Genomic DNA, 24,884 nt, shown 5'->3' on the forward strand with positions numbered 1-24,884 from the left:
TTTTAGTTGACGTGGGAAGGAGAGTAAGGATATATTCCTTGCCTCCTCGTCTTTTTAAGTCTAACACATCGCTTACCTCACAAAATGTTTAACCGTTAGTGTTTCAGTAGGTATGGCTAGTTGTAGATTTCATAGCAACTGTCTTATTTCAAGACAATCAAGTGTCAATTTATTGATTTGTCAGCATTGTTACGGCTCAAGGCAGAAACGTTCCTCAACTTCCCTAAATAATAATAATAATAATAAAAAAGCTCCTGATGTACGGAAATATGATAAGTTATGGCTTAGTACGAGTAAAAGTCACTAAATCGGTTATAGGAACAGTTACAGGACAGCTGATCCAGTTCAGTTGTATCTATTTTTATAAGTAATTTTTGACAAATGTTTCCTTTAATATTTAGTGAATCATTGTTTTATCAGATAAGAAAATGCACTCCATCTCTCCCTCAAACTACCCCTTTGAAGTGTTCTAATAGATAGAAAATATTTTGCACTTGGGCAAATATTTTGTAATAGTATTTTATTTACCTCTTTTATGCCTCTTTGGGATAAAAGAACAAACGATTAATACGAGAGGAGGGGCACTCACTTGCCGGTATTTGAATCTGGAACCTTTGAATGGTGAACTGAATAAATTATTAGTTTAAGTAAAGAATTAACGCACGAACTCCTTCATGGCGAAGAATTGTAGGTGATTGGCAATTAAAAAAAATATTGAAATCAGCATTTTTGCCGACCTTTATAGTGAAGAATTTGTGCACAAACCACTTAATCACTAATATTCCTTTCATCATAGCATAGTGCGCCACCACTCAATGGGTCCCTAGTTTAAATCCCGGCATGGGTGTTCTTCGTAAGTGTCCCTTCATCAATTTCATGACTCATCCTCATCGTCGCGATTAGCCAAAAGTGGCAGAAAAGCGATGCTAAATAAAACAAACTCAAATTCCTATTTAGATGTTTGAACAGTGTTTGTGTTTCTTTTCACAGGTCGGTCAAGTGAGATCCTGTAGGATCAACGCATTGGGTAAGTTATCCAATACATTGAGTCCTACTAGTTTTTTTAATAATATCTAGAACTACAAACCAAACCCTGTGGTGCAACAGCGAACGAAAACAAGTGTCTGCGCAAGTAGTGACGAGAGATGGCCCCACCTATGAATACGTGAGAGGGAACTCGATTGCCTGTAGGGGAGGAAAGCGACTGCAGTTAAAGTGCTGGTCTTCAAAGCAACCTCACTTTACTTCATAGAAAGTTCCGAAAGATCAGTTTTCCCTCTAATAACCACATGTCAGGTCCACGTGGAGTCCAAAAAATCGTGCCCAGAAACCTTTTCCACCAATACCAGCCTTCGCAGCAGTGCATACTGCTTCGCTCAGCCCACTCGATATCCTCCCCTTCTCTGACTTTATGCGCGGCCTTCCTCAAGAGTTAGCTGGGACAGAGTAGCTATAATTAGTTAATTGGTAGAAAATTCGAATTTTAATGATATTTTATCAGAATCCCATCAAGTATTGATATTGAAACATGACTTTGAATATGGCGAATAACGTGTATGCAAGTCGGGACATTATGAAATATAAACAGATAGGGGTCGGGTACCCTATTCTACACCCTCGAATTTTGAAATTTTTTTCATTATGAAGATTATGTGATCCTATTTGTGAATTAAAAAAAATTGGAGCGCGGAAAGAAGTATTTACGACTGTACAGCCGTTTAAAGTTGCGATTTTGTCGTTTGAAATTGTTGAGTCCCAATTTCCCACCGGTTCCGGGCTCCGCCCCTGGGGTAATTGACTTACCGCCCCCTACCGCTACCGCGGCCCCGCCTTTATCTATAGAGTCCCTTTTAAAGGCATGTTAGAAATTGGCCGAAGTCACCTGCCCCCTACACTATTTCTCACTGTTTTCCGCATTGACACATGAAGATACAAAAAATGAAGGCTAAAATTAAACCAAAGAAGGTAACTTACCTCTTTTTACCAAGGTCAGGTATTGAATTGTGGGTCGAAGTTCAATTTGCAATTCCAAAAATGAAGTAACTCCTACGTAGAAAGTCCTTGTTGTCCTTTTCCACAGAATACCAACCTCCACTCCCTTCCCATCATAAAAATTAGAAGTCGCAAATTATCCCATCCCACAAGTCATTTAGAAAAAAACAACCCTCCCCTTTACGGCATGCAGTTGCCAAAAAAAAATAAAAAATATTTCCAATTTCTGAAGTCGAATAAATGAAATCCAATGTCTGAAATGTCCAATCCGCCAATATATATCACACAAATATCATATCGCATCGCAAATGTTCCTATTGCACAAGTCAATCATAAGAAGAAAAAAAAAAAAATCAGACGTGCGCCTGTGACATAAATCGATCATCCGAAATCTTCAGACTTGCGCCTGTGACATGAATGCATTATTCGCCATCATAAAGTTCTGAAAAACCTTTTTGACGTTATGCGGACCTTACACGATCAATAATATTGACAATACCTTATCACATTGACAATAATATTGACCTTGTAAGGTGAAAAAACTGGATTGATGGTCGATATTGATGGAGTATTGAAGGAAATCCGGATTTTCTGTTTTTCAGGCATCAATACTGGAAAGTGGAGGGGATATTGTCAATATTATTGACCAAGTAGGGGCGAGCGTCAATATTTCCATCAATACTTAGTTCAGGTCACGTCGCACTCTGGTGAAGGTAAGAAGTGTGTTACGGTTTTATTTGTTACGGCCTTATTCTTATGCCAAATGTTGAAAAATGTAACGCGGCTGTTTTACGCATTTAATGTTCCGCCAATCAGTGCTCAGATGAAGAGAACGTATAACCTGTACATAACCGTTTGGATCAGCGGATTACTATAACTTGTAAATTATAAATTCTATTCTTTGAGAAGCAAGATAAAAGAACTATTCTGTGTTAAATAGGGAGAAGACAACCTGTGTTGAACAGGTTAACATATCATAAACTTCCAAACCAAACCCAAAGAACTAGTAAATACTAACTTCAAACAAAGGTTTACTCATCCTCTCGTCTTACTACAAACTGTATGAACTTTTGAAAATAAACAGTCAAACCTATCTATGGTGTTTCCATGATCCAGAGATGGCTTCAGTGAAGGTCTGAAGAGTCCTAAGCCCGACGGGAAGAACATTGGGTAACAACTGATAAAGGAACGTAACAAATGGCTACAATGACCGATCCCAGTACCGACGACTTTGACATTCGGAACGATGAAGATACTGTTGGCTCATCCGGTTCACGTGAGGAGGAACAAGATGCACTTCGCCACTTCATCGAGCAATACGAACTATCCCCAGAACTGTGGAATCCGACCAACCCAGTATATACGAAGAAGACAGCAAGAAATGCAGCTTTTGACCGCCTCATACCCTTTCTAGTGAGAACGAAGCCGGGGACCAACAAGAGAGAGGATGTAAAAAAGAAAATAAACAGTCTACGAACAAATTATAGGAAAGAATTGAAGAAGATTGCCGCATCGAAGAGGTCGGGGAGGAGTGCAGATGAAGTTTACACACCTTCCTCATGGGTGTATTTTGCTTTGTTGTTTCTTGAGAGGTTCGAGAAGCCAGTTCAGGAGCAGCCGACGGAACCAACAGTCGAACAGGTGAGTTTGATTCTTGTACTTTTTAATTAGCAATTGTTTTAAATTTTACTATTGTTGATTTTAGTTTTGTTAGTACCGTATCCATGTTGTTTGTACGCAGGTTTGTTGGTTTGCCAAGAATACCTAGTTACCTACCTTCATATATCATTCCATAAATATTTATAACACATCGATACGCACTATGTTCTAAGTGACAGGTTTAAAAGAAACTTCAAAGTAATAAGTATTAATGGTACTGTATTTCAAGAAATTAAAAACGTAGTATACCGTAACACTGTTTGAAAAGAAAGCATCAGTAAACAAGGTTTTCAGTATTTGCCTTCATTGTTATAATAATGACAAAATTTGTCACGTACTGCCTTGGCAACTGTGGTACTGTTTCTTTGTAAAGTACTTCGCAAGGCTAACAAGTTTTTCGAATCTCTACCACGATCATTTGAGCTGAGGTACAGTTGATTTTCCTTTGCCAAGAAATTATGCAAATAGCAACAGGCAAGGGTAACTACTGTAGCTTTCGGTGGCTGTAGGTTGATAGGTTTCTGGAACAAACACACGAAACCGTGAACTCAATATCCCAAATGCGTTCTCCACAACTACTCGAGCTCGTGACAACATCTCATTGAATATTTGTCGAGGTGCATTCAGTAATCTTTGAGAGTAGGGTTTCAATAAATTATAATGTAATACATATGGGAAAAGATCAGTTTTATTCGGCAACGGTGCAGGTGCGGGTAAATTCAATTTTCTTCCTGGAAAAATTCTCCGAAAATACAGTAAAACATCATCCCTCCATCCGAAATTCGACCGTTCATTCCAACATCAACCATTATAAATTCCTTCTTCGCATTAACTAGAGCCAAAAGCACGATACTGAAAAACCCTTGTAATTATAATGCAAGGAACCTGAGTTATCTGGTTTCGTTATAGCTACATGTTTCCCATCAAATGAGCCCACCGTATTCCAAAATTGATGGATTCCAAATTCGTGAGCTATGTCACCCCACTCTGCGACAGTTGTGGGAAACTGAAACAAACAAAAAAAACAACAAAAATTACATACATAAATAAATGCAACATTGCTTTGATAAGGTGTACGTGATTGTAAAACATTCTAATAACCCTGTTGTTTCCAGGAATTTGAACTGGAAGAGGATGTTACGCAGAGTCGAGGAAGAAGTGGACACGCTCAACAGACTTCTGTTCATACCACAGTATCAACGTCTTCAATGCTTCCACCACCATCAACTCTTCAAACTCCTCGAAACAAAAGATCAAGAATGTAAGGTCCGATCTCGAAGCAAAACGAGCTTTTACAAAAAGCATGTACACTTTTGGAAACCTCATCGAACCCTGACAGTAACATTCCGACTATTGCTATAGCTTTGGGAGAAAAATTCCTGACTTTAGAGTCCAGACAAAGGGCTTTCGCAGAGAAAGCAATAAATGACATCCTTTTTGAAGCAAGCTTGGGGACTCTTCATCGCAACTCCGTTAAAATCAATGTGGAACATGAACCTCCAAGAAGTTCAGATAATTCGCAGTATAATAGTTCCTTATCATTGTCGACATTCAACTACAGTCCTTCTCCCCCACCTGTGACGACCCTACCAGACCAAATGAACTTCCAAACGATAGACCTCTCACTATCCTCACTTTTTGAGAACTTTAAAGGATGAGTGTTGGCGGTTTTGAAGTGTTAGCTCAAGTTTCTTCGTTAACTTCAGTTTTTTTAATTTTGATACTTATTTCAATGTTTGAGGTAAATGTTGACTTTGTACTGTCTGTTATAGTCAATATGCGTACTTCTAGTTCTAGTAGTTAATGCATCTCCCTATTTCTTTCATTTTACTACCTACGTGCCCAGTATGTACCACCTGCTTACTTTCAATTAACAAGGGAAGGGCCAATGTACTGGCTCGTTGCTTTACCTATATAGTGGGGAATATCAATCAGCCGATCCATTGGTATCCTTCGATTTTGTAGTGAACGTAAGAAGGTACGTACATAGGGAGGTAAGAATCTAAAATACCTGTATATAAAATATAAAGTGGATAAAATGAACAAATACATAAAAACTATGAAAACTTACCTTCATGTAGTCTTGTAGGACATATATAAGCGTTTCACACGTTTCTACTACAGCTTGGCTGATAGTTGCTGGCGAAATGATGACGGAAAACTTCAAGTCCTCAAAATTTATTCCAGTGGCCAAGTACCTCAGGGTTAACGCTAATCTTTCCATAACAGTTATACTTTCTCTCATATTTGTGTCCTTCCTTTTCACAAACGGTTCAACCATCTGTAACAGTTTGTTTAAGATACTTTCCTCCATTCGAAAGTAGTTCTTGAAATCTTCAATATTGCTAAGACTGATTTCCTTCAACAGTATTAGATGCGAATATTCAGAAATAACCGAATAAAACCACACAAACACACAGATTCACCCTGCTCGTTAGGCAGAAATAGAGGTACTGTGCAAATTTATTGACAAAAGTATTGTCAATAATATTGATCGTGTAAGGTAGGGCAGTATTGAGACTGGTTGGCACGTGGATTGATGGCTGTATTGTCAATACTGATATTATCAATATTATTGATCGTGTAAGGGCCGCATTACGCAAGGAATTTTAATTTCATAAAAAACGTAAGTTTTGTAGCACGTAGATCTAAAAAATTACTTTCCGCCATATTTAAAAACATCGTTTATTATGAAGAACTAATTTTTGTAACGAGAATATTTGAAATGTGCGAAAAATCGAGGGTGTAGAAAAGGGTACCGGAGCCACTTTGTGTTATTGAGGAGGGGGCAGGCAGAGCAGCCGTGATTTTTTTTGTCTCTCATTAAGTCGCTTTAGTACATATATTTTTAACGTAGGCCTACATTTTTTAAAAAAAAAAACGCCCAATACGTATTTCAGATTTGAACCTTTTCCGATTTTCAAATTGTTCTTGCAAATAATATTACTTTCCGATCCCAGAATACAAGACTAGCTCGAGAAGACGAATGAACAAGCGAAAGGGGAAGTAGGCAGAAACTTGCACGAAACAACGCTGTAGGTGTCAGACCATTGTTTTGTTCGTATGCGTTCGGTTGTTTCGTTCATTATCGCTCGCTTTCTTGTGTTTGTAATGACCTTTACAACTCTTAACTCCCCTCTTAAGGTACATTACCGGCGACAGTACTATGTGTGAAACTTTTCAGTAGCAGACGATTTTTACGAATTTTCCCGTTTCTGTTCCATTTCAAGCTCTCACCCCTGTTTTACTAGACTCATACAGTTAGTTTATGCGCACTTGCGTCAGTGGTTGCGACTAACGCAAACGGACTGTTGTGGATACGTGGCATATTGTAAGGCATGTATAATAAATAATTTTTGATATTGTGTAACTAGATGTGACTCTATGGAAGAAGCGCTTCTATTGCGATCGCAGCAAGGACATTTTATACTAAATCTGTTTGTTTGCAACCCAACAACAATACTAATTTAATACGTGCAAATACTTTCACAGGACACACACCAATTAATGTTTTTCAACGGTCTATTTTTCGCTTATTAGTGCGACTTCTTGCCTTGGCGCCGCGGGCGACAGTGTTCTCTCTCCTCCAAACTACGTCTCGGATGTGGTGTAGTGTATAATATGCCAATGTCATATATACGTACATATATGGATGCTACAGACACAGATTGACATAAATGTACACAGAAATATACAATAACAAAATATAAATTTATACTTATTCCCAATATGACACCATATTTCACTTGTTATACAACGAAGACAAGCCTGTAAGTGTAGAATATAGAAGTGCAGATTTTTCGAATGTCACCTATTTACATGGGTAGACAAGATTAAAAACAATTCAGGCGACAGCATCTTTTTCTCACGAGGCAGCGTGTTTTTTTTCACTGGCAAAGAGAACCATGATTCAACTAAGATAAAGCTACACATTATTAAATGTGACCTTAAAACGTATAGTTTATTCATTAAAATTAAAAAGAATTAATTTTTGCACCGGAGTGACCATCCTAAAGGAGGCTGTGCCGGTAACAGCATTAATAACTATGGAATACATTCTAATATATGGCCAAATCTACCATACCGCTGTAGATTTTCAAACTTGGCTACCAACAGCCCAAAAATCTGTAATGGCATGTTTATTATTCTAATTTTAATGATACTCATGATACAGAAACAGAAACATATACTTTACTCGACATATAATGAAAAAGTTAATGGAAATTTACATAAGTGAACTTGAATTATAGAAAAAAAAATTAGAACTGGATTTGAAAATTCATGCTCAGGTGAAAATTTTCAGGTCCATGGCGACTGCCTATTTATATCCATATTCTTTAATATATTATTTCTTTGTAATTTTCAAACGGTAGCTAGTGAGAGAGCTAAAGAATAATTGTTAACTGAATATATTTTACATTCTAGTTGTGGGGCAATTTTTACATGTTTGGGGTTTTGGTATCTTGAGAATCAGTACGTTTCCACAGATCTAATTATTGATTGAACTGGAATTGAGTAAGAAAGGAACTATTGGCTAAAGTACGACTATTTACTGTTTTATGTTAATAAAAATGTGTCGCCTCTTAGTAAGACTTTAAAGTCTAAATTCTTAAAAGCTGATTTTTAGATGCCGTGTTTTGTTGTAGTGGCATTTAATTTCTTTTTTAATACTGTATTAATATCTTAGGAATGTCTTCTGTATTCTTTCTAAGGTGTCTGAATAGGATTTGTAAATTGGATAGAATTTATAATTGATTCATATTTAAAAACCTGCTTCTTTGAGTTGTACTAGAGTCGAGTTGGAGAGTTACGTGTATGATATGATATTATTACATGTTATGACATTATGGTTTCCATTGTTTTCGAGTACTTTTAACCTTGTGCAGGGTCTCCAGGAGACTGAGACACAGAAGAGAACGACTTCAGGTATCTTCGAGAGTTGTAAAGACAAGACGGAGGCCGAAAAAGATCTCTGTAAAATGGAGACGAGACGAGACTTTGTGTCGGAGAGTTGGAAGACTTGAAAGCTAAATGTACTTTACTATGCAAATTATTTAGACATACCAAGCAGATATCTATCTGTTTATTATTTTCCTTTATCGTAAATGCAAAGCTAATCCATTAGTGGCAACTGCGAAACTGTGCGGGGCGGTTGCATACATTCCGAATGGTTGATTATTATTATTATTATTATTATTATTATTATTTTGTAAGTTCGAAGGCTCGAGTAGCATCGAAACGAGGCGTCAAACAATAAAAAATCACGAAGAAAACTTATTTACCTTAATTATCTTCTACATGCTGTGAGGGTTTGTGCGGTGTCATTTGCATATGTGGCTTTCATTATTTACTTCCGGACTCGACACGAGAGCGAGACAAACCTCCTCTCCAAAGTCTTGTCCCGTCACGATATCATCCCTTGATACAAATCCCCGTTTCTAAACACTGGAGTGGTAAATTAGTTCCAACATCTTATCTCTTCACCCTAGCGCAGAAATAAAAAAAAGTGGGGGGAGAACAAGTGTTTATTTTTAATAACAATGGGAACGACAGAGACACACGCACACACACACGGTGAAGGTATCACTCGATCTCTCTGTGCTCCTCGTCGCACAGGAGACCTCACACGTCGAGATGAATCCTGGCTAGCTGGGAGTCCCGTGTCAGAATCGGGAGCGGCGACCATCAACAACCGCGGCGTCTGATGTAAATCTCCTCTGCGAAGCGGCGGCTGCGAAATGACTCCAGTTCTGCCAATTCACTCGGGTATTTCTCCCCCTGATGATCCACGTTCTTGCATAATGAAAGAGAAGTTAGAGGCATTTTATTTTCGGAAGCAAACAACGCCGTTTTATGCTTTCGTTTTGTTGAATGTGCCCGTTTAACCCGAGCAAGGTTACCAGATCACTGTCAACAAGTAGCAGAAAACGCTGTTCTCAAATATGGTACTTTAACTCAAACTGTATATCATTCACAGTAAATAAATATGTGTTCGTGTGTGTATGTTAGTAAGTAATGCTTTGAATTCGAAATAAAACAAAAACTCACTGAAAATCAATAACACTATAAGACTGTAATTTGACACACACAGGAGATGTACTATGCGGATAAATACAGGCTCGACAAGGACTCGAAACTGGGTTTTCTACAGTGCTATTTCCCTACAAACTTAAAAAAAACCTCTTCTTCCATTTGATTTTTCTTGTTTCCTAATAACAACTTTGTCCTTTATATTTTCAACAGGGCAAACACAAACGTGTTTGTTGTGAGCTACCGAACCACCCCAGATTTCGCCTGGGTTTTCACTTCGACTGTTTTTCTTGTGCTGGAATTGGCTCTGTCATTGATACCGCCCGTTGCCTTTGAAACATTGATGGCTCATAGCATAGAGCTGAAGATACGTCACCAGTGTTCATACAGCAATGTCACGGTATTCCACAAGACCCGGGATCAAGTCCTAATCGATCCTACATTTATCGCCTATAGTTTCAAGCATACTTACTTAAGGAGCATATTTTTAATTTAAAAAAAAAGTTTCAGGTGGAACGTAATAATTACTATGAAAACTCTGAACTTGAAATGTTTGAAATTGTCCGAACCAATACCAAATCTCTTAAATAATGCATGAGAAAATTATAGTAGAGTATGTACTATAAATAATGTATTATACTGAGTCTATAGTAGAGTAATGAATTCACTCACGTGATACTCTCCCTGTGATTTTCTGTTTCTCCATGTGAAAGATGCTTTTCCTCATTCAAATTAGTTACGTGATGTTCTAAACGTAGGATATTTTTTTTCAAATTCTTCCCGGTTACCGGTCAATACTAAAACGTAGGGCATATCAGAGAAAGTAATTACGTCTGGTAACCATAACCTCGAAAAGTACACAAGATGGTATCGGGACTAGTTTGTAACAATTGAAGCGAGTACAGGACCAGCCCCTTCGAGACTTGTCAATACGAGACCGAGGAGACAGACTTTGGTCTCGTTCCAGACCTCGGTATGATATTTGAAAAAAAAATGAAGTAAATTTAATATATATATATTTATAGACCTGCAGTTCATATATTTATATATTTGGTGTATGTATGTATCTGTCTGTATATTGCATATATATGTATATTGCAAAGTTCATCCATTTGTGAATGTGAATCGTAGTTTTACACATTCATGCCGAAACTATGTTTTTTCGCTGGTTCGTAACGTCGAAATGGGACATCAAACAGAGAAAACTTAAGAATAATTGTTTCCCTTAATGGCATCTACACACTGTCTTTTTTTTTAATGCGAATATGCTGTTTGTGCTGCTTACACTATATATATTTCTAGGTGAGACAGAGACTGTTGGTTGTAAGACGAAATGAGAACGAGACAGAAGTGAGAACGAGACGAAACTAGACTTTGCCAAGTCTCGTCTCCATATCCGTAGGCAATTTTGATTTAGGCGAAATGTTCTCGCACCTTTTCCGGCAGTAAAGCTCATATAGTCTCGATTATACAAACATGTCTCGTCATATCTCGTCTCGACAAGTTCCGAAAGATGTGGTTTATTTCTGTTCTCGAATTTTAATTTGATTGTATGTGATTTCTTTTATTATTTTGCTTTACTGCCACTTCTGGCTAATCGCAAAGATGATGAAAAGTGGTAAGATGAAATGGATGTAAGGACAATCACAAACACACATGGACAGAACACAACACAAGCCCCAAAGAGGATTATGCTGACAGTGAACACAGACGCCAGAGCCTTATTTGTTTTCAAAATGCTGTCCAGGGTGTACTACGTGGAAGAGAGGTTGATATTTGGGTGTCAGATTTAAAAATTTTCATTAGCGGTAAAATCGCACTGTTTGATTGATTTTGCTCCGGTTAGGAACAGGTAGAAGACATATGTTGCTACTGGAATAATATCAAAATACCAGAGAGTCGGTTACTTAATTGCAGTAATTAGTTATATCAATTTCAGAGGAACCAATGTTACAAATTTAAAGGGGATGGTATTGGTGGAAGAGGGTAAGGGGGAATTTCTCCACTATGGACTCTGTACTCTCCATCCCTGGAGCGGAGAGAACAAGAGAACGCATCAATATAATGTGTGTGTGTGCCCCGATCATTCAGGAGTAGTTACAGGAATTTTCCCCGCTGGAAGATTTTCAAATACCATACTGCAGTTACCTCTGGCAATAAGAACAAATATTATTCGATTCATTTAAGAGTTCTATGTGCCTAGCGAAGCTAGGGTGGTAAGGGAAGGCGCTCTCGTATTTCGTTGACGGAAATAATTATAGGTTCTTCTGCATGATTCGTATTAAAATATTTAATCCAATGCAGTGCTTTAGCATTTCGATTTGACTTCTACGATCAACATCCTTTGTCTCAACCACTCGTGTTTGTAATCTTACATGTATGTAACAGAGTTTGTGCTCAACTCCTCAACGCACAACACAAACCGATGAAGTTTAAACCTGAGAGTTTAGGGGTGTTCTCGTCTTATGGCGTAAGCACCAACAAACAAGGAATTTACGAAATTCAATACCTAAGGGGTCAAAGGAAATGTTATTATTATTTTTAATTACGCGTTTACAGTACAAACTTCTGAACCTTGAAATATCAAAATACTTATTGTAAACAACAGATACGAGGATCACTTTATATTTTGAGCCTTGGCAAAACTCGTGAACATTTTCGTGCGATGATTTTTTACGATTTTCGACGTGGATTATCAAGACAAGAGTGCATCGATCAACTTACTTCCACATTTGGCGATGAAGCCCCATCCTTTGCCACTGTGAAACGCTGGTATAACGAATTTAATCGTGGCCGCCATTCGCTCACCGACGAGATTCGCGAAGGTCGTCCAAAATCAGTTGTTGTTCAAGAAAACATTGATGCTGTGCAAAACCTAATAGTGCAAGATCGTCATGTGACATACTGTGAGATTGAGGCAACCATAGGCATTAGTTCCACTAGCATATATAAAATATTACATGATCATTTATCTGTGAGAAAGGTATGTCCTCGTTGGATCCCACACAATTTGACAAAAACTCAAAAAGACGCTCGCGTCAATTGGTGCAAAGAAATGCTCAATAAATACAATCGTCGTGCTTCAAAAGACGTATATAAGATTGTAACAGGTGACGAATCATGAATATATGCATATGAGTCGGAACGTAAACAGCAGTCGACTGTATGGGTGTTTCAAGATGAACCCAATCCAACAAAAGTTGTTCGCGCTCGAAGCACATCGAAACAAATGGTCGCCTGTTTTTTCGGGAAAACTGGTCATGTGGCAACTGTGCCTTTAGAGGAACGTAGAACGGTCAACTCTGAATGGTACACAACAATTTGTTTGCCAGAGGTCTTCGGTCAAATACGAAAAACAAACAAACGCCGTCGGATCATTCTTCATCAAGACAATGCCAGCTGTCACACATCTCGTCTAACAACCGACTTTATGAACAGTCAAAAAATCGAATTGATGGGTCATCCGCCGTACAGTCCTGATTTGGCACCCAATGACTTCTTCTTGTTCCAGAATGTCAAGAATAAATTGCGTGGACAACGATTTTCGTCGGCGGAAGACGCCGTTGATGCGTTCAAAAACCATATTATGGAGGTGTCTCAAGAAGATTGGAAAAACTGCTTTGACAAATGGTTCGAACGAATGCAAAAGTGTATTGACCATAAAGGAGAATACTTCGAAAAACAATAAAGCAGTTTTCAATGCCAAATTCCTGTTTTTTCATTGTTAGGCTCAAAATATAAATAGTGACCCTCGTAGCAATGTGTGTATTGTACATCTCGGAGGGTGAAGCCGCAGCGAGTTGCTATTTTGGTTACATTTCATGTGGCTTTACTGCGTAGCTATTTTCTTGTCAATGCGAAAGGCATTTCCATTTGTCAATAAACATGTGGCGTGAAATTTACGAAAACAAACAAACATGGCCGACACTCGCGTAAAGTATTACGAAATTGTGCGACGTTTTCCTTCGCCGTGGCACTCATGCCAAAATGAGCGTAGCCGGATTAGCGGAGATGGTAAGTAAACAGAACGGTAAGTAAGGTTACATCCGTCATGGAGGAATGGGTATCACAGGGGAGGCGGGTTGGGGTGAAGAAAAAGAGAGTGATGGATCACTGAAAAGATTATTTGAATGCGGCCGCATCAGGTAAGATCGCGCCGCGAGCTCTGGCCTGGTCCAGGTTCAGCATCCCAAGCGATCGAAACGACATCTCGTCACTGTAAGGTCGACGCAACTTCCTTCCCAATCACGGCGCTAATCGCCATCCGCATCTCCTTCACTCCTCGTCATTTTGGGAGGATGCTTGCGTTTAAAAATCACGAGGACGTCTCGGCCCGAAGCTTTTTAACGCATTCTCCCCCTTCCGAAATGAGAGGAAAAAAGAAGCAAAAATAAGATTCTCTTTAATTTGCTCTTAATTTCCTCGCGGCGGTTCCCGGAATTTGTTAATTTCGCTCTTCACTTTTTTCCTCCCCTTTGAGCTTCCGTCGGATGGCGAGGCTCCAGATTTCCCCGTCGCCGACGCAAAGCGGAGCCCTATGTCACCGCGGCTAAAATATTATCCCGCCTGTCTCTGACGTCACGGAAGAGGCCGCGACCTAACAAGAGAACAAATTTCACGTTTATTTCGGTCCATTAATCCCAGCATTCTCCTCTCTCTCTTCCATTTCACCTCGCCATTTGTTGCTTCCTTCGTTTTCGTCTTGTTTGCAGCTTTGCATCTTTCTCCCCTTTTCCTTTTTATTCCTTTTCTTTCATTTATTCCGCGTCTTCTCCGTGTCCCACCCCATTAAATTACCATGACTACCTTCTGTTCCCATCTGTCTTCTCGTGTCTTCGTTTTCTTGCCGCCGGGAATATATTGGGTACTTGGGGCAGAACCCGTAAACAATTTCTTACTTCTAAGGAAGTGGTGGGGACATCGAGCTTGGTGCTTAAGTGGTTTTTGCACGCAGGGATCAAATCAGTACAGTTTCCTTGTCTCGCAACTTTCCTTTTGAAATCGTATTATCTATCGAAGTCAGACTTGGATAGTTACGTAATAGAAGTAACGCGAATACCAAGTTACCATAATTTTATCAGTAGGCTGACCGTAACGAACGTTGCTTTACTTTATTTGCTCAAAAAATCAGAACTGGCCAGCATGTTCTCCGGAACAAAACCTGATGAGCGACAGTTTTACCCAGAATCCAGTAGAATCTTGACTGACACTTATGTGAACATACACATACGAGGTTGTTCCACAAGTACTAGCCCTGATTTACCTCATAAGGTAAATCCTGATTAATACCGCTCCCACCACTCGGTGGTCTGTCGTCTTCTGGAAGACCTTGGCAGCCATCACGTGAGTGCTTCCGTCCATTGACAGGAGCGCTGGAGACAGCACGTGTTTTGTTCCCTGCCAATCAAAACTCATTTCTTCATGAGGGGAATTTGAACACTTCGTAGCCACGTTCACAACAGAGGGGTGGGGCACACAGGGAGCACGTATTTCGGATGACGGGTGGAAAAGAATTTCCTCTCTAGGGCTTAAATAATTTATTGATATTATTTCCTTGCCCTTTCAAAGGACTCGTAACGGCGCTGGCAGTCGCTATGTTTGCACGAAACATAGACTACATGTGAAAACAACGACTATAGACGACAGACCATACAAGTTTTACTCCTTCTCTACATAGTCATCGGGTAGATTTATACATTTTTCCGTTTACACGTTTTTATACCGTCTTGGGATATCTGAATGAGTCGCATAATTACATTTTCTTTTTTTGAGGTCCACAACCAGAGGAGATTTACATCATATCACGGTTCCGTCTGGACAAGTCTTAAAATGTCTAGTGTCTTGTCTCGAATCTCGATGCCATCCTTCCGCACGAGAATATGGAACAGGATTTCTTTAGCCATTAGATTCCATTATCTCTCTCAGACACACCTCATGAAAGAAAAAACAGCTTTGGGAGAAAATTTACAACCATATGTATAATCTTGTGCCTTCTAAGAGTAGCTATAAATTCGGATTTTGCGAATTCAGTTCTTTAGTTGTTAAAGCTAGTTCGTATTTTCATTACAAGACTATCTTAATTTAACTTAAGCAATATTTATTGTATATACGTTGGTCTGAAGCCTTTTGCAAAATGAGGGAATTTTGTATTTGTGGAAGGGAAGTGTGGATGACAGGACGTGTAAAGGAAACCGCATGTTATATCGTTGCGTTAGGATTGACCACGATTCTACTGTGGTTAACTCCAGTCTCTTGATTCTTAACCAATTGCAACGTAAGAAAATCACATCTTGTCCTTTCACTCATCTTGCCATCTGGTAGAGGAAGAGGCGTACTATGTTTATGTAAGGGAGAGAGCCTTCTAAAAATTCCCAATTATTAAATAATATTTTATATGTCTTAGCTTAACTAAAAAACTATTTGCAAAACAATTCAAAATTCTCTCAACATACTTTAAAGATCAGAAGTGCCGACAAGAAGAGGGTGTCTATCTATTTATAATTTTTAAAATTTAGCTCTATAATTACTGCACACTGTGCAGTATTTTAGGTTTTTCGATTTGTTGTATTAACTCTAGAATTTCTATTTATGTGCAGTAAAATTTCATCAGAACTTTCAAAATATTCCATATGTAGCTCATCTTCTATTTCGATTAAATCTTCCAAAACTTCCTGTTCTTTCAAATGTAATTTTATAGATTTTTTTAATGTTTCCCTAGAATCTTCTAAAATTCCTATTTTAATGGAATTTTTAATTTTAGTTTACTTTTTATTCAGATCTCCCCCAAAAGTGTATATTTAGCCGTTTTTCTATTTAAAAAAACTTCTAAAAATTCATGTTTTTAAAATGGGAATTTTCAGTTTTTTGTTAATTTTCATTTCTAGTTTTATATTTAGGTGTCAGTTTTATTTAGAAAATTCTAAAACCTTTTGTTTTTTAAAAAAAATCCGAATATATATATATTTAACTTTAGTTTTTATTCCTTCGAAAAATTTAATTTTTAGCTCATCCTCTTTTCAGGAAGCTTTCTAAAAATTTCCAGTTTTCTTTGTTCAGTTTTTACTCAGAAACAGCTTTAAATTTTTTTCTGTTCTTTGCATGCTCGGCTCCATATATACATAGAAGCACTATGAAATGTTCTGAGGCTGAAAGGAAACGAGAGGAAACTCAAGGTCAAACATCAAAATTTCCTTTTGGAAAAAAAATCCCTAGAGTGATACACAACACAGAGGGGTTGTAAATCAAAGCCCCTTTGCAACGGTGCTTGGGACACTACTCGAAGCAAGGTGTTCTATCAATCAAGTCCGCAAATAAATGCCTATTCACAAAACGCCTCTTTGTGTGCCACCCCCTCTCCCCCCCTTTTCTCCTTCTTCCTTCATCTCTTCCTGTCTCCGGTTGAAATCTGTCTCGACGTGAGATGGTTACGGTCTGGTGACGTCACCGTACATGTGGTTCACCCTCTGGAAAACAAACCGGGAAGCGACGTAATGAGTTGATCGTCTTCCCTTTGAGGGTTTCCGCTGCCGACGCGTCGCATATGACTTCTTGACTCCGGCGTTATGCGTCTTCCGAAACGGGAGACTTTCGGGGGTGAGGGCTGATGTCGCTGCGTTTCTTGTTCTGAGCGCACCCGTGTGACAAACACCGTCCTGTGTCGCCTAGCATGTAATGCCTTCGCCTATGGCTACCTAATGACGTGGGAGATTGAGGCTTCGCATCAGGGATGCTCAAATATAGAGAAATTTATCGAGCCTTTTAGGGTATTCGGGACGTGAGAACCAGTGATAATGCGGAAGTGGTTCTATAACAGACTGGCTGTCGTTTATGGAACTAAGTACAGCGGCATCACATGTAATGATACAGGAATGGTATCGAGTGTCTCGTTTCGAGTTGTAAGTGCCTGTCTCGATCTCGATATTGTCTCGATTTATAAATATCGATCTCGTTCTCGTCTTGGAGTCTCGAAATATAGTTGAAACAACACGTCACCGAACAAACTTTCACAACGTATTGAAGTCATTAAGGCAAACTTTTCTTTAAAAAAATCTACTTGACGCCTCGTTTTGACGCTAAGAGCCCTCGAAAACATAACATATTTGTGCAATCACGCAGTACAGGTTCATAATTGCAGATGGATAGGCTTTACAATTACTATAGACTAAGACTAAACTAAATATATGACTTATCTCTCAATCAGGTTGTTGTCGGCTTGGTATATCTAAAGAAGCCATATTAGGTATTAAAGTAAAGGTGATTTATGTAATTTTTTAAAAATATACCAAAGTCAGGAACGAGACCGAGAGTTTAGGTCTCATCTCGATTTTACAGAGGTACGCGTCCAAGTATAATCTCTACTTACAAACCAACCAAATATCTTTCCATGGAATAAAATACACTTATATCGCATGCAGCTGGGAGGTATTTGATATAAATCACAAATTCCCCACATTTTGAGCATCACAAAACTTGCCTACGAAAAATACGTCTTACAATGGAGAAACAGAATATCAGAAATAGCTATATCTGAGAAAGAATTAAGTTCTCCAAGAAGTATGCTTGAAGCCATGTATGTGCGGGCTTGTTAGCGGGATATGAGGAAAACATATCGCCCCGATCCCGACTTTGGGAAAGGACTTTTCAGCAGGCAGAAAAATTCGAATGGTCGTGTACTGTAAGCATTAAAAAAATAGAAGTTTCATTCATGAAATTGCCAAAAATATATAGCACGTAGAATTCTAGGTACAATTGTATTTCCAGCGTCCGGAAATATTGAATGTTTTCTCGCACCGAAAACATATCGACTTTGGTTAGAAATAGTGAACATTTCTCGTCTCGAACGTCTGGAGCATCTGGATTGGTTTGCATCCCCACTCGAATCCCGCGTGCTCGCGAAAAATGTTCTGTGCGACACATACGTAATTGAAATAGTGTTATTAATTATAAGTTTCGAATTGTATACACAAGTATTCATTTAAAAATTAGTTCTTTGATAAGAGAATGTATCATTTTCACATTATTTCGTAATATTTCCGAATAACATAACGGTGATTAAGTCCTACATTTTAGCTTAATGATTTACCCTTTGGGAGCTGTTCAGATAACTAAATCTTTAAATAACTTTGCCCCTTACAATCTGAGGCTAGGAACATTATTATTTTTTTTAATATGTGAATTTTTTAAAGACTGTTTACGCTCCATGGCGAATATTCCAGGAATACGAGACTGTGAAGATGAACTTACGTGGGTTAATTTTATTACTAAGTTACCTGAAATTTATTATAAGGAGAAAATGTTGCATATCAAGTCTTTCTTGATAAATTTACCTTATCGACTATACCCATCCCTGTTATTATTTTTTTTTTAAAAAAAAGCAACGTCAATGTTGCCAAGTACATACGTGTTATACAACTTGCTATAGATTAAAAATATGATCAAATACTGTACATCTAAGAAAAATACCTATTGAAGGTTAAAGTACGCGTACTTATGTGAATTATACAGATTACATTTACAAGGAAAATATAGGAGAAATACATTTATTCTGTAGCAGAGAATTGCCACAATCAATAGAGTAGGACATTTGGACTACAATCCCCCATCCAAATTACATCGAAGAAAAATGAACTTTTACTGAAAATATGCTCCACCCTGTCTCTCCATTTATTTTGCTGACTTTGATAATTTTATGCACAGATAGGGTAATCGGGACTGGACCTACGTTTTAAGTGGGATCCGAATACACTGATATCGAACCCACATTTTTTGTTATCTATACCTTGTCCGGCTATCTCTACGCAAATAGTGACACGAAAGGCTCTACAAATGAACACGCGATAGGGAACGGTATTGCTTAAAGGGGGGAAGAAGGGGAAGCGACTGCAGTTACCAGCCTTCGAGCAGCGTGTACTGCTTCACTCCGCCCACTCGATTCCGCCCCCTTTTCTGCCGCTATGCGCGGCCTTGCTTCAGAGATAAACAGGACAGTGTATACTTGCATAAGTTTCCGAAAACTAAACCAGGATGATATTAATATATCTGATAATAACAGGAAGATGAAATTGAAGATATATTTTATAACAACGTAGAGGCACAGGCGGTGTTCGTTCTTGAGGGGGAGGCTTCATGGGATCAAATATTTAATGCATGATCCTATATATTTTTTTCGTCGTGTAAAATTTTCAAAACAATTAAGTTATATTTATACATAGACAAACATTGAAAAATACTGTTTTGGGGAATTTGCTAAAGCATAGCAAACACTCCTCTTTTGGAGTTTGAATCAGGTGTTAATTTAACCCCAGAAGCCATTCCCTTGACTACATTAGCCCAAGGTTTAACGGAAAGTCACTCACATTTACCTACTACTACTGATAGTAATAATGATGAATATATTCAAGAAAACTTAGAATTTCAATGATGCGAATTGAACTGGACCTATAGATTATCGGCGTTGACTAAGTATCACAAGGTCATTTGGAATTTATTATAGAATGAAATAGAGAGATGATGGAATCCGATTCACTGATCACGTTTTATTCAATGAAAAGCTGGACATATCCCCCAAAAATCTGTTTCCACACGGACACGGGGTTTAATTTAATGCTAGTGGTGGACCGTTAAGGTGGAATTTATTTTCAATGTAGTACTGAACATACTAATGTTTTTCATACTTTTTATTTCAAACAGATTATAATCAAAACTCACAACATAATGTAGAAGGAAAACACGTAGGCAAAAAAGGGGGAAGGTGTTCTGGGCCCTGCACCACATTGCAGGTTTTTGTGAACGGGTCATATTACTGACACTCTTCATGCAAGTAAAGCAGAAATAAAAGGAAACAAATTCCATTTTAAAAATATTTATTTATTTTTAGAGCTAGAGAATTCTTTTTTGGTATGTCGGAACCCTCTGTAGTCATTTCTAAATACATTCTGGGTTAGAACTTCCTACTTACCATAAATAGTCATAATATACCTCATGACACAAATTTGAGAAACTGGCAATTCATCTTATTTAGCTGACGTTGATCCCTCCCTCATATACAAAATGCAACTTCATATTTGATCTCTATGTAATACTGAAAGCATATCAGTTCTCGCTTTCATTTCTAGCGGTAAAAAAATGTGGATTCCCTTATCCAGAAACAAATTAGATATCTCCTAAAATAGAGATATCTCCAAAAGAAAATATAATTTTTTTATCTGCGGAGCAGAGGTTGTATTCAAACACCATAACTTAAACTCTGTCTTTATTGTTTATGTAGTTAAATGGAACTTAAAATTTGAACCTAGGTGCTAATAATATGGGGAACCGCATCACGGTTGGTAGTCAGATATCGCGAAAATTCCATAATACTAATAATAACTGTCTATATTAACCGGGAAAGCTCGATCTGAGGCCGCACTGTCAATATTATACGTATTACATATTGAGTAATGGGTTTAAAATGAAGCAATATACAGGGTGATTCTCTCGCTACATATCCCAGACATTCTTCAATAACTTCGATAATTTCCTCTTACTTTTCTCCTCCAAAGAAACTAAATTCCCTGCTCACCTCAAAGTTTTCTATTTCCCGTTTCTTCGTATTCACTTCGTTGCATTTACAATTGTTCTTGTCTTCTGGTAAAATCTTCATTCCTTCCGCAATTTAGATCATTAGCAATTTCATTGTTTCAGAGAGAGTAAATACTGGAAAGACAAGTCTACGTTTCTATATTCGGCGATGCATTTCCCAAATCAAAATTGTACACAGAAATACTATTTTTTTTTTTTTTTTCATTCTCTGTGCTCCTGAATGATAGAGATCCCGCAGCACTCCAAGCTAACACGGGTTGCATATGTCTATTCGACGGAGTTTGTTTTTAAATTCAGACTCCCTTTCGAAAATTTTACTTATTTCCTTGCCTACCTCTCTAATAGCCTTGATGATAAAATGATTAAAGACATGAGGAAGCAGGTACAATGAAATGCCCATACCTGACCCCAGTTCGAACCTGTATCCACGATTTTATCCGAAGGACTGCATGGAACGATTAAGAATCACTCATTTTCGTAAAACAATAGTTGTATAATTTAACAGTAGATTGAAACAATTGGCGTTCGGATGCGGCCAAGGGAACCATTGTTACCTTGTAAAATGAATAGCCTATAATTTCGGTCAAAGTAATTCGCATTAATTATCATAAATGATTGGTTGGTATACATCGTTGCAGAAATACGATAACTTTAAATTGGAGTAGCTCTTTGCGTAGCAATACCTTGCATAGCCCCTGGAAAACATCCTTGCTTGCCAGAATGAAATTCCTTTTTTCCAAGGCGGAGTAGTTATCACAGCGCGCTACGATGTTAGTGGTTCTGGGTTCGAATCCCGGCCTTGGGATGGGTGTTCTTTGTGACTGTGAGTGCCCTTTCATGAATTTCATCATCGCTCATCCTCATCTTTGCGATTAGTCAAAAGTGGCAGAAAAGCGAAGTAAAATAAACAGAATCAATCAAAGCTTTTTTCGATGGTTTGTTTCACCGAGATCAGGAAAATATATTAGGTAAAGGTATTTGCCTTAATGACCTCTGTACTCTGTAACAGTTTGTACGGTGGCACGCTGCATATGTTGGTTATATAGGGTTTTCCAATAAGAACGATGTGATTTTACAATGAAATGAAATAAAAAAAACTATTTTAGATACAACCAAACTTTCTATATTATTTTGAAGCATAGTTTACCACAGTGGTTTCCAACTTCAAAAGGTCCGAGGGCCAAAATTATATCCAGCAGTTGATTGGCGGGCCGCATTTTCTTTTTTTTGGGGGGGGGGATTAAAAATTACAAACATTTTAAGTACTGAACTGAAAATGTAGTACTTTCGCATGACCTAAATTTCTAAAATCAGGCAATAAAAACAATGGAATCACAAATCAAAATTGTATAATTAGAATTTATTACACAAAAACCCAATACTTATGGATGAATTGAAAGAAATGAAAAATACACCATGCAAATAAGAATCCTTCATAGTAAGTGTTCAATGTGAAAATTGAGGTCGATCTGCTTCTTTTATTAAAGTTGGAATGTCCACTTCAATTTCTGTATTTGAAAGTCTCAGAAGGTGAAGCAGCGAAGAATCTGCCAGTCGGCTTCTGTAGCGGTTCTTGATGAACTTCATTGAAGAAAAAAACTTTCACACGTGTATGTACTGCCGAACATCGATGTCATTCTTTGCCCGAAACTACGAAGGTTTGGAAAGCGTTCCTTTGAGAGGTATTTGAAAAATTCTGGCCCCTTTTCTTGCCTAGTTTGAAGGAACACATACGAGGGACATTCCGAAAGTAAGTTTCGTCATTTTTTTTTCACAGGGAAGCTGTATTACAAAGTGAAAAAACACATTGCCATAACAAAAGACAATCTTTCCTGAATTCACGACGGGAGGAGCGAGAGGAGAGGAGCGATTGCGCTTGCGCAGAGTGCCGAAGAATAGAGATAAGCAGCAGACCGACGTGACGTGCCCGAGCTCATTCGAGTGCAAACCAATATGGCAGAAACGTCGTCACAAATGGAAGTGCGTGCTGTCGTGCGCTATGAATGGGCCTTTGTCATTCTTCCAGTCTTGTGCTCAGGGGTGAACACTTGACGCGGTACGAGCGCGAGAGCAATGACTTCCTGTTCAGGTTTTGTTCTTGAACGACAACGCAAGACCCCACACAGCAAGGGTCACTGCAGAACACATTCGTGTCTGGGATGGGAGAGATTGAATCACCCGGCCTACAGCCCCGATCTTGCCCCATCAGACGTCCACCTGTTTCCTGCGTCACTTCGGAAGCAACGAAGAGGTGCAACAGGCTATGAAGAACTTCCTTAAATTCGCTAGGCACAGATTTTTACCAGGAGGGTATCTTGAAATTGATATCACGTAACAATAAATGTATCGATGTCGGTGGCGAGGCGACTATGTGGAAAAATAGCCAAAATATTGTATTTTGTTATGACATTGTATTCTTCTGTTTGTAATAAAGCTTCCCTGTGAAAAAAAAATGACGAAACTTACTTTCGGAACGTCCCTCGTACATCGCCTTGCAAATCACACAATTCAAGTTGGAGAGGAGCTTCTTGTTCTTCGATGTTAACGCCAAGAAGAATTTCTAAATAGCTGGATGCTGATTTTAAGTTCTCCAAAATCTTTAAATCTGGAGTCACACTCATCCATTATTTCTTTAACATTTTCACTGAATTCAGGAAAGCCCAGTGTTTCTTCATCTCCTGCTAGCCGCCGACAGCTTGGAAAATGGACCAGGTTATTCCTCTCCAAAGCAACGTTGAAAATCTTCAGTTTATTACGAAAAACATTTATGTTTCCCATTAAATCTGACACCAGCTGGTTTTATCCCTGCAGATTCAAGTTCAGTTCGTTCAGATAACCTGTGATATCTGTTAGAATCGCCAGTTGTTTAAGGAAATTCATAAATAGAACGTATTTTAATAAAAATCCATAAAATTAATGTATTTTGCAAACTGGCTTCGCGGGCCGCACAAAAAGACATCGCGGCCCGCATGCGGCCCGCGGTCCGCCAGTTGGAAACCCATGGTATATCACATTATGTTTTGAATAACACACCATTTAAGTGTCAACCTCGACTTCGTGCACACGAGTGAATTCGATGAACCTAATTTTCGATGACTTTGTGCAATAACTCGGGCCTAATGTCATGAATGCAGCGTTCGATGTTCAATCGTAATACATCAAGGGTTCGTGGTCTGCTTGCATAGACTATAGATTTCAAATAACCCCACAAAAGCAATCTAAATGAGTTAAATCACAACTTCTTGGAGGTCAACTAACAGTTGCATTTCTTGAAATTATCCTTTCACCAAACTGTCCTTGCAGTAAGTCGATAGTGGCATTAGCAGTGTGACATGTGGCCCCGTCTTGTTGGAACCACATGCCCTCCAAATCAATTTCATCTAAATTTGGCCACAAAAAATCTGTTAACATCAGTCGGTACCGCTCACCAGTCACTGTAACTACATATCCTACCTCGTTTTGGAAAACAAATGTCCGATGATGCCACTATGCCATAAACCACACCATACAGTGACCTTTTGCGGATGCACCAAAAGCGACAATTTTGTTTGTTAACGTATCCACTTAACCAGAAATGATCTTCATCTGAGAAAATAATTTTTGGCCCAAAATTATGATCGTTT

The 24,884-nt window shown here is 38.4% G+C and overlaps 1 protein-coding gene across 4 annotated transcripts in view; it reads left to right on the plus strand.

The window, feature by feature from the left end:
• Positions 1-24,884, plus strand: part of LOC145985879 (abscission/NoCut checkpoint regulator-like) — a 438,255-nt gene that overhangs the window by 164,006 nt on the left and 249,365 nt on the right. For 2 of the 4 annotated variants that reach the window (XM_083120003.1, XM_083120004.1), the window contains exon 3: positions 991-1,027. The exons of the other annotated variants lie outside the window; for them this stretch is intronic. The gene's annotated coding sequence lies outside the window, so the exon portion shown is untranslated. The remainder of the gene's footprint in view (positions 1-990; positions 1,028-24,884) is intronic. 4 annotated transcript variants of the gene reach the window in all.

Source organism: Lepisma saccharinum, chromosome 3 (assembly GCF_977018435.1).
Source record: "Lepisma saccharinum chromosome 3, izLepSacc3.1, whole genome shotgun sequence".
NCBI classification, from domain to species: domain Eukaryota; kingdom Metazoa; phylum Arthropoda; class Insecta; order Zygentoma; family Lepismatidae; genus Lepisma; species Lepisma saccharinum.